Source organism: Oncorhynchus kisutch, linkage group LG6 (assembly GCF_002021735.2).
Source record: "Oncorhynchus kisutch isolate 150728-3 linkage group LG6, Okis_V2, whole genome shotgun sequence".
Taxonomy (NCBI): domain Eukaryota; kingdom Metazoa; phylum Chordata; class Actinopteri; order Salmoniformes; family Salmonidae; genus Oncorhynchus; species Oncorhynchus kisutch.
Genome location: NC_034179.2, coordinates 21,335,814 through 21,345,363, shown reverse-complemented (window position 1 = coordinate 21,345,363; position 9,550 = coordinate 21,335,814). Strand labels below are relative to the sequence as shown.

The following is a 9,550-nucleotide window of genomic DNA, read 5'->3' as shown; positions in this document are numbered from 1 at the left end:
GGGAGGTGTTGAATGTGTGAAGGCTTGGCAACATGACGCTGCCTTCCCCCGACACAACTATTTAGTGATCATATCCTTATGTAGCCTGACGGGTGTCTAAACTAAATGAGATTAACATCTTGTGCAGTAATGGGTTTTGATGTGTTCAATCATTTTCAATAACCACATTGGTTTGAGTGTTATGTTAGCTGATTTTGGAAAATGTATAAGCTTTTGTGGTGGTAGAAATTGACCATTGACTAGATTTAAAGACAGCATAGCTCTTTGTTATGCTTAGTTAGTTCAGTTCATTCAAGCATGCATGCATTCAGTGGCATAGACGCACCCATTCCATGAATCATATTCGATAAACGTGAATCACTGCTGAGCAATATTGATTAAATGTCAAGTTGTGTGCTCAGTGATCATTTCTAATCTCCAGGATTGAGCACAATAATCTAGGTAACACTTCAACTGAAACAGTTGTGATGCTAATGCCCTCTACCATAAAAATGATGTAACACCTACTGTGCATTTTCTTTTCAGGTATTACTGTATTTCAGGTATTACTGGTATTACTGTATTTCAGGTATTACTGTTATGGCATGTATACTGTAAGTGTGTCTGTTGCTACTCTCTGTCCAGATCTTTAATGAGGGTACAGCGTGACGGTTATGAGGGTATATGGCTCTGTAGATTTGGATGTCTTCATGAGGTTGAACTATAAATCCAGCCATTGCATTTTTTTGTGTGTGACTAATTTCTCTTTCTTAACATTTACAGTAGCTTGCTGCTGTTTTGGACCAGGTGAGTGAACCGTCTGTCTCTCCACTGAATGTCATTGATCAGTTTAAAACAGAACATGCTGTAGGAGCAATCAGCAGAGAAATACAAAAATGCTACCCTTATCAACTGATGTCAGACACCCGTTGAGGTTAAAACATGTCTTTACCAGCTAATGATCAACTCATAAGAGTACATAATCCCCTGTATACCACCTCTGACTCCTGGGCAGCAGCTCCTCTTGTTTCAGCGTACATCGCCTCCAAAAACATCCCCTGTTACCCTTCTGTTACGCCCAGATTATCTCCAGCTCTCAGCTCCACTCCATTCCCCTCTTTGAAGATCCTCCTGGAGCTCTTCCTATACATTTTTTCATTTTGGATCTCAATTTCCTTTCGTGGTGTGCCTTGTAGTTTGACTTGATGGCAAGCTCTTAAAATACCTAGAACTTTCTGAATTACGTTTTAAGACAACAAATCTGGTCTATATTTATTATTATTCTACTACAGTCAAAGCACTGGTGTTGAGTATCTCTAAGGGTATAAGAAGTACTATCTGAAGGTGGTGGTCTTCATTGCTTGTGTAACAACATTTTTTTTAAATCCCTTCACAGGTGCAGAGAAATAAATTATTTTGAGCAAAGAAGCAAAGGAGGAAGGCAGGTATGTAATGGAAGTACAATAAGGTGAAAACAAGTCCTACTCTATTGAGCCTCACAAGACACTTATTTTTGTGTTCTTGCCATACACAAGTTGTATGGTTCTGGTATTTATTAACAAGAGTTGATATATATATAAAGTAGTCTGTCACTTACCAGGATCAGAGTGTGTGCATCTCCCTCTTTTAAGCTGGTACAGTTCAGGGTATTGTTGGCATTGCTGTGTGGGGATAAACTATATAGGCAGTTGGCATTGCTGCATAACCCATCAATCAGAGTAACTACAGTTGAAGTCGGACATTTGCATACACCTTAGCCAAATACATTTAAACTCCGTTTTTCACAATTCCTGACATTTAATCCTAGTAAAAAGTCTTAGTTCAGTTAGGATCACCACTTTATTTTAAGAATGTGAAATGTCAGAATAATAGTAGAGAGAATGATTTATTTCAGATTTTATTTATTTCATCACATTCCCAGTGGGTCAGAAGATTACATACACTGAATTAGCATTTTGTAGCATTGACTTTGAATTGTTTAACTTGGGTCAAACGTTTCAGGTAGCCTTCCACAAGCCTCCCACAATAAGTTCCGTGAATTTTGGCCCATTCCTCCTGACAGCTGGTGTAACTGAGTCAGGTTTGTAGGCCTCCTTGCTCGAACATGTTTTTTCAGTTCTGCCCACAAATTTTCTATGGGATTGAGGTCAGGGCTTTGTGATGGCCACTCCAATAATTTGACTTTGTTGTCCTTAAGCCATTTTGCCAAAACTTTGGAAGCATTGTCCATTTTGAAGACCCATTTGCAACAAAGCTTTAACTTCTTGGCTTATGTCTTGAGATGTTGCTTCAATATATCCACATAATTTTGCCATCTATTTTGTGAAGTGCACCAGTCCCTCCTGCAGCAAAGCACCCCCACAACATGATGCTGCCACCCCCGTGCTTCATGGTTGGGATGGTGTTCTTCCCCCTTTTTCCTCCAAACATAACAATGGTCATTATGGCCAAACAGTTCTATTTTTGTTTCATCAGACCAGAGGACATTTCTCCATCAAGTACAATCTTTGTCCCCATGTGCAGTTGCAAACCGTAGTCTGGCTTTTTTTATGGCGGTTTTGGAGCAGTGGCTTCTTCCTTGCTGAGCGACCTTTCAGGTTATATCTTCCTAGACGGAGAAAGTCAGAGACCTGGTCGGGTGGTGCCAGAATAACAATTTATCCCTCAATGTAACCAAGACTAAGGAGATTATTGTGGACTACAGGACGGGGCTGTAGTGGAGTAGGTTGAGAGCTTCATGTCCCTTAGTGTCCACATCAACAACAAACTAGAATGGTCCAAACACACCCGTGAAGAGGGCACGACAAAGCCTATTCCCCCTCAGGAAACTAAACAGATTTGGCATGGGTCCTGAGTTCCTCAAAAGGTTCTCCAGCTGCAACATCGAGAGCTGTTTGCATCACTGCCTGGTAAGGCAATTGCTCGGCCTCTGACCGCAAGGCACTACAGAGGGTAGTGCGTACAGCCCAGTACATCACTGGGGCAAAGCTTCCTGCCATCCAGGACCTCTACACCAGGCGGTGTCAAAGGAAGGCCCTAAAAATTGTCAAAGACAACAGCCACCCCAGTCATAGACTGTTCTCTCTACTCTCTACTACTACCGCATGGCAAGTGGTACCAGAGTGCCAAGTCTAGGACAAAAAGGCTTCTCAACAGTTTTTACCCCCAAGCCATAAGACTCCTGAACAGGTAATCAAATGGCTACCCGGACTATTTACATTGTGTGCCCCCCAACCCCTCTTTTTACGCTGCTGCTACTCTCTGTTTATCTTATATACATAGTCACTTTAACTATACATTCATGGACATACTACCTCAATTGGGCTGACCAACCAGTGCCCCACACATTGGCTAACAGGGCTATCTGCATTGCGTCCAACAAACCAACCGCCAACCCCTCTTTTACACTACTGCTACTCTCTGTTCATCATATATGCATAGTCACTTTAACCATATCTACATGTACATACTACCTCAATCAGCCTGACTAACCGGTGTCTGTATGTAGCCTCGCTACTTTTATAGCCTCGCTACTGTATATAGCCTCACTACTGTATATAGCCTGTCTTTTTACTGTTGTTTTATTTCTTTACCTACCTATTGTTCACCTAATAGCTTATTTGCGCTATTGGTTAGAGCCTGTAAGTAAGCATTTCTCTGTAAGGTCAGCGCACGTGACAAATAAACTTTGATTTGATTTGAATATAGGACTCATTTTACTGTGGATATAGATACTTTTGTACCTGTTTCCTCCAACATCTTCACAAGGTCCTTTGCTGTTGTTCTGGGTTTCATTTGCACTTTTCGCACCAAAGTACGTTCATTTCTAGGAGACAGAACCCGTCTCCTTCCTGGGAGGTATGACGGCTGCGTGGTCCCATGGTGTTAATACTTGCGTACTATTGTTTGTACAGATGAACGTGGTACAATCAGGCAATTGGAAATTGCTCCCAAGGATGAACCATACTTGTGGTGTCTACAATTTTTTTTACTGAGGTCTTGGCTGATTTCTTTTCATTTTCCCATGATGTCAAGCAAAGAGGCACTGAGTTTGAAGGTAGGCCTTGAAATACATCCACAGGTACACCTCCAATTGACTCAAATGATGTCAATTAGCCTATCAGAAGCTTCTAAAGCAATGACATAATTTTCTGGAATTTTCCAAGCTGTTTAAAGGCACAGTCAACTTAGTGTATGTAAACTTCTGAACCAATGGCTTCTCTGGCTTTAAGACTAATGGGATCCTTGTTGGTTGCGGTGTTAATATTGGAGCCCGACCTACAATCAGGGCTGTGAAGAAGAAAGACGAATCTTTTACAGTTTTCTATTTAACCACTAGAGGGCACACCTAATCTGAGCATATAATACAGCTCTCAACTACTTTCTCAACAAATGGCAAGAGGAAACGTACACAGGCCAATGTGATAGGCCTAATTTTGGTTAGGAACTGTGACTGGAAAAATTAGACAATTAACATTTTTAGTTACTTGAGTACTCTTTGATTGCCAGCTGAAAATGATTGCAAAGAAGAGGCCCAATTGACAAAAATAACACAATTTTGTCATGCAACAATATTCTTAGCTGTACTGAACAGAGCAAGGGTACCTCACATGCAAAACACAGACCAGTCCTGCTTTAAACATCAATCCTGGTCTATTTTTACTTCATCAGACAAGACCTTCACAGATGCTACTATTTCCATTGTGGTTCAAATAAACCTCTAGCTATCTGCTGGCATGAGCCTCTCGCTCCCCTGTAAGCCAGAGGCCTGCAAAGGAAAGAATGACATCAGCACCCACTGATGTAAATCAACCAGTTGATTCTCTCATGCTGTGTTTCTGTACACCCTCGCCACCTACTGTACCTTGGCTTTTGGAAACTTTCAACGGGAGACAACTAAATTCTCAATGTATCATCATTATGAGCACTCAAACTAATGAGCACCAATTAACAATCAAATTCAAGTTTGATCTATAATACTTATGACTGAAAACACTAATGTGTGCTGGATGTGTTTAAGTACTATCTATCCAGATAGGAAAGGGTAAGGGCAATGCCTAGCCAGTTGTACAACAGAATGCATTCAACTGAAATGTGTCTTCCGCATTAACCCAACCCCTCTGAAACAGAGAGATGCGGAGGGCTGCCTTAATCGGCATCCACATCTTCGGTGCCCGGGGAACAGTGGGTTAACTGCCTTGCTTAGGGGCATAGCGGCAGATTTTTACCTTGTCAGCGCTCGGGGATTCGATCCAGAAACCTTTCGGTTACTGGCACATCGCTCCTACCCGCCAGATGAAAAGAGATATATACACTACGTATATATTTCAAACTATATTTTGCTATGTAACTACTGTGTAAAAAAGTGCTGTTTATGTAGAATGTACATGTAACAGAAAAGAAAAAGGTGTAAAAACAAAGTTATTTTTGTCCTCTGAATGTGGTGGATAGGCACAAAAACAAAACAAAAATCAAATGAACATGCGGCGACAGGGTAGCCTAGTGGTTAGAGTGTTGGACTAATAACCAGCAGGTAGCCTAGTGGTTAGAGTGTTGGACTAATAACCAGCAGGTAGCCTAGTGGTTAGAGTGTAGGGGCGGCAGGTGGCCTAGTGGTTAGAGTGTTGGACTAATAACCAGCAGGTAGCCTAGTGGTTAGAGTGTAGGGGCGGCAGGTGGCCTAGTGGTTAGAGTGTTGGACTAATAACCAGCAGGTAGCCTAGTGGTTAGAGTGTAGGGGCGGCAGGTGGCCTAGTGGTTAGAGTGTTGGACTAATAACCAGCAGGTAGCCTAGTGGTTAGAGTGTTGGACTAATAACCAGCAGGTAGCCTAGTGGTCAGAGTGTTGGACTAATAACCAGCAGGTAGCCTAGTGGTTAGAGTGTTGGACTAATAACCAGCAGGTAGCCTAGTGGTTAGAGTGTTGGACTAATAACCAGCAGGTAGCCTAGTGGTTAGAGTGTTGGACTAATAACCAGCAGGTAGCTTAGTGGTTAGAGTGTTGGACTAATAACCAGCAGGTAGCCTAGTGGTTAGTGTTGGACTAATAACCAGCAGGTAGCCTAGTGGTTAGAGTGTTGGACTAATAACCAGCAGGTAGCCTAGTGGTTAGAGTGTTGGACTAATAACCAGCAGGTAGCCTAGTGGTTAGAGTGTTGGACTAATAACCAGCAGGTAGCCTAGTGGTTAGAGTGTTGGACTAATAACCAGCAGGTAGCCTAGTGGTTAGAGTGTTGGACTAATAACCAGCAGGTAGCCTAGTGGTTAGAGTGTTGGACTAATAACCAGCAGGTAGCCTAGTGGTTAGAGTGTTGGGCTAGTAACCAGCAGGTAGCCTAGTGGTTAGAGTGTTGGACTAATAACCGAAAGGTTGCAAGTTCAAATCCCTGAGCTGACAAGGTACAACTCTGTCGTTCTGCCCCTGAACAGGCAGTTAACCCACTGTTCCAAGGCCGTCCTTGAAAATACAAAATTGTTCTTAATTGACTTGAGGTAAAATAAAATTTCCTAAAGTTGACAGGTGCTCAGTTGAGTCTAACCTCATTTGAATAATGATAGTACAGGACAGTGGCCCAGCAGTCTACTTTAACACACACTCCTATCTAGACCAGACCAGCCAAATAACCACCATAATTACAATAAATAAATCCATCACTGACAGAGGCATTGCAATCCCACCAATTATTCCCCTCCTCTGTTCCTCTCCCTTTTCAAGCCCTCTTGACATAATTGTGTCTTCTTGATCCCCCCTCTTCCCTCCCCTTTCACTTCCCTGTTCCCTTTCAATCTCGTCCACTTGAGGAAAAAGCCTGTTCAGTCTGTTTATCAAGACTCATCCAGAGACATTGAAATTAAACCAGATTGAAATTAATACAACTGGAAATGCTATGTGTTATATGCTACATGATAACAATACACTACTCTAAACTTCTGTACGATATTTTGATCCAATGACCTTTGATCAATGGTCATTTACTTCACCCTTTATTTAGTATCACTTTGATTTGTAAAGCATAAAGGCTAGGCATAGGCTGTGCTAGAATCTTCTGTAAGTTTTTCTTCATTTAAAATTGGACCAATATTTTTAGCAAATGGGTACAAATGTAACCATCTTGAAAGTAAAATTGATACATTTTACTTTTACATTTTGCAACATTATCGAGTTGACTGAAGTAACCGGTATTCCCCGCCTACCATGCCCCAGTCAGACGACATATAGGGCGATGCGGAAGTCATAGTTCCGTTAACTTCAGTTGATTCCGTTTAGTCTGAAATTTGTGGTAGCGGTAGAACAGTCACACGCTTTCACATCGCAACACCTCGACTGAACCGTCTGTGCCTCATCCACAAAAAGGTGAGTACAATGGGTACACAGGGGGACAGACACAAATTTAATAGGAAAACTATTCGAGATTAAATGGATAGGTATTGTTCGGCTGCTTTTATTTTAGTTTAAAGGAGATACGAGCAAGTGCGCGAGGCAAGATTAAGCAACAACTTGTAGTGACACCACACTCACCCACCTACAACACGCCATGTGTGGCTGATACTTCATTGTAGCCAAGTTTGTCATATAGTCATAAAAAGGTGTGTTTGAAGTCATTTGTCATTTATAGACAGTTTACAGGTTGATATAACGTGTTATGGTGTTTGTATGCCACCAGTGACTCAATAACTAACTACTACAGAGAGAGAATTTGAAATTGGAATTAATTTCGGCTACTACTTGTGTACTTATTTTTGTATTGTTCTAATGTATTTTATGGGCAGTAGCCGACTAATGGTATTGCAGTGTAGCCTTATACTTGGCAAGGAAACGGAACGTGTTGAGATCTGTGTGAAAATTGTGAAAGGTCTTTCCTGTCCTGTGCGTTGTACCATAATAGGGTGTGTAAGACACGCATGCATGGGCATGAAGTAATGCTTTGTTCAGTATTAAATTTAGCATAGTGTATCTTGGATATTGCCAAGGCTCCCTTCCTAAAACGTTGTCATGTGTCTCTAGACCATTTTGGGTAAGGGTTCTGTTCACATAATAATATCTGTAATTACAGGAGCTTTTATCAAATGTCTATTCAGTGAAGGTCAGAGAGAACTTTTAAAGCTTTTTTAAAATCAGGTGATTGGTGTTCTTACAGTCGACCTGTATGTCCTTTTGTCATAAGCAGTTATAAGCAGTCTTATGGTGGACTCAGACATGAAGCTGCTGTGGAGATAGTATACAGTATAATATAGGGAATCTGTGTCTTGTGAAGCTGACATTTGTCTTGGACTTTCTATTGATGTACTTCTGTTCAGTGGCGACCGGCATTTATGACCAGATAATGGCTTGTTTTTCAACATCTGAGGAAAACGTCCTGAAGCCATAGAAATGACCACAGGACCGTTTGTAGTTATAATAACAGTTCATCGTGTTCATGTGTGGCGTGCTTAGAAAATAATCCATGCATCAGCTGTGCAAACTGATCTGAGCCTGCAGACCTTTACCTATACTCAAATATGCAGTGTGAAAGATTTGATCCTTGACCCACTGTTATTGATTAGGTGATTTGCACATTTGGAGAGGTTAGGAAGGAAGTCAATGTTAAAGGTTGTCCCCATCTTTGCAGGTTTTTTTTTCTTAGTAAGTCCCATAGTCCCAAGTTAAATCAAGAATTGGCTTCCTATTTCGCAACAAAGCATCCTTTACTCATGCTGCCAAACATACCCTTGTAAAACTGACCATCCTACCAATCCTCGACTTCGGCGATGTCATTTACAAAATAGCCTCCAATACCCTACTCAACAAATTGGATGCAGTCTATCACAGTGCCATCCGTTTTGTCACCAAAGCCCCATATACTACCCACCATTGCGACCTGTACACTCTCGTTGGCTGGCCCTCGCTTCATACTCGTCACCAAACCCACTGGCTCCATGTCATCTACAAGACCCTGCTAGGTAAAGTCCCCCCTTATCTCAGCTCGCTGGTCACCATAGCATCACCCACCTGTAGCACGCGCTCCAGCAGGTATATCTCTTTGGTCACCCCCAAAATCAATTCTTTCTTTGGCCGCCTCTCCTTCCAGTTCTCTGCTGCCAATGACTGGAACAAACTACAAAAATCTCTGAAACTGGAAACACTTATCTCCCTCACTAACTTTAAGCACCAACTGTCAGAGCAGCTCACAGATTACTGCACCTGTACATAGCCCACGTATAATTTAGCCCAAACAACTACCTCTTTCCCTACTGTATTTATTTATTTAATTTATTTATTTTGCTCCTTTGCACCACATTATTTTTATTTCTACTTTGCACATTCTTCCATTGCAAATCTACCATTCCAGTGTTTTACTTGCTATATTGTATTTACTTCGCCACCATGGCCTTTTTTTGCCTTCACCTCCCTTATCTCACCTCATTTGCTCACATCGTATATAGACTTGTTTATACTGTATTATTGACTGTATGTTTGTTTTACTCCATGTGTAACTCTGTCGCTGTATGTGTCGAACTGCTCTGCTTTATCTTGGCCAGGTCGCAATTGTAAATGAGAACTTGTTCTCAACTTGCCTACCTGGTTAAATAAA

General features: G+C 41.6%; 1 pseudogene; it reads left to right on the top strand.

Annotated features, from left to right (window-relative positions):
• The first annotated feature begins 7,205 nt into the window (after positions 1-7,205).
• LOC109891735 (PDZ and LIM domain protein 5-like) overlaps positions 7,206-9,550 on the top strand; it is a 117,108-nt pseudogene continuing 114,763 nt past the window's right edge.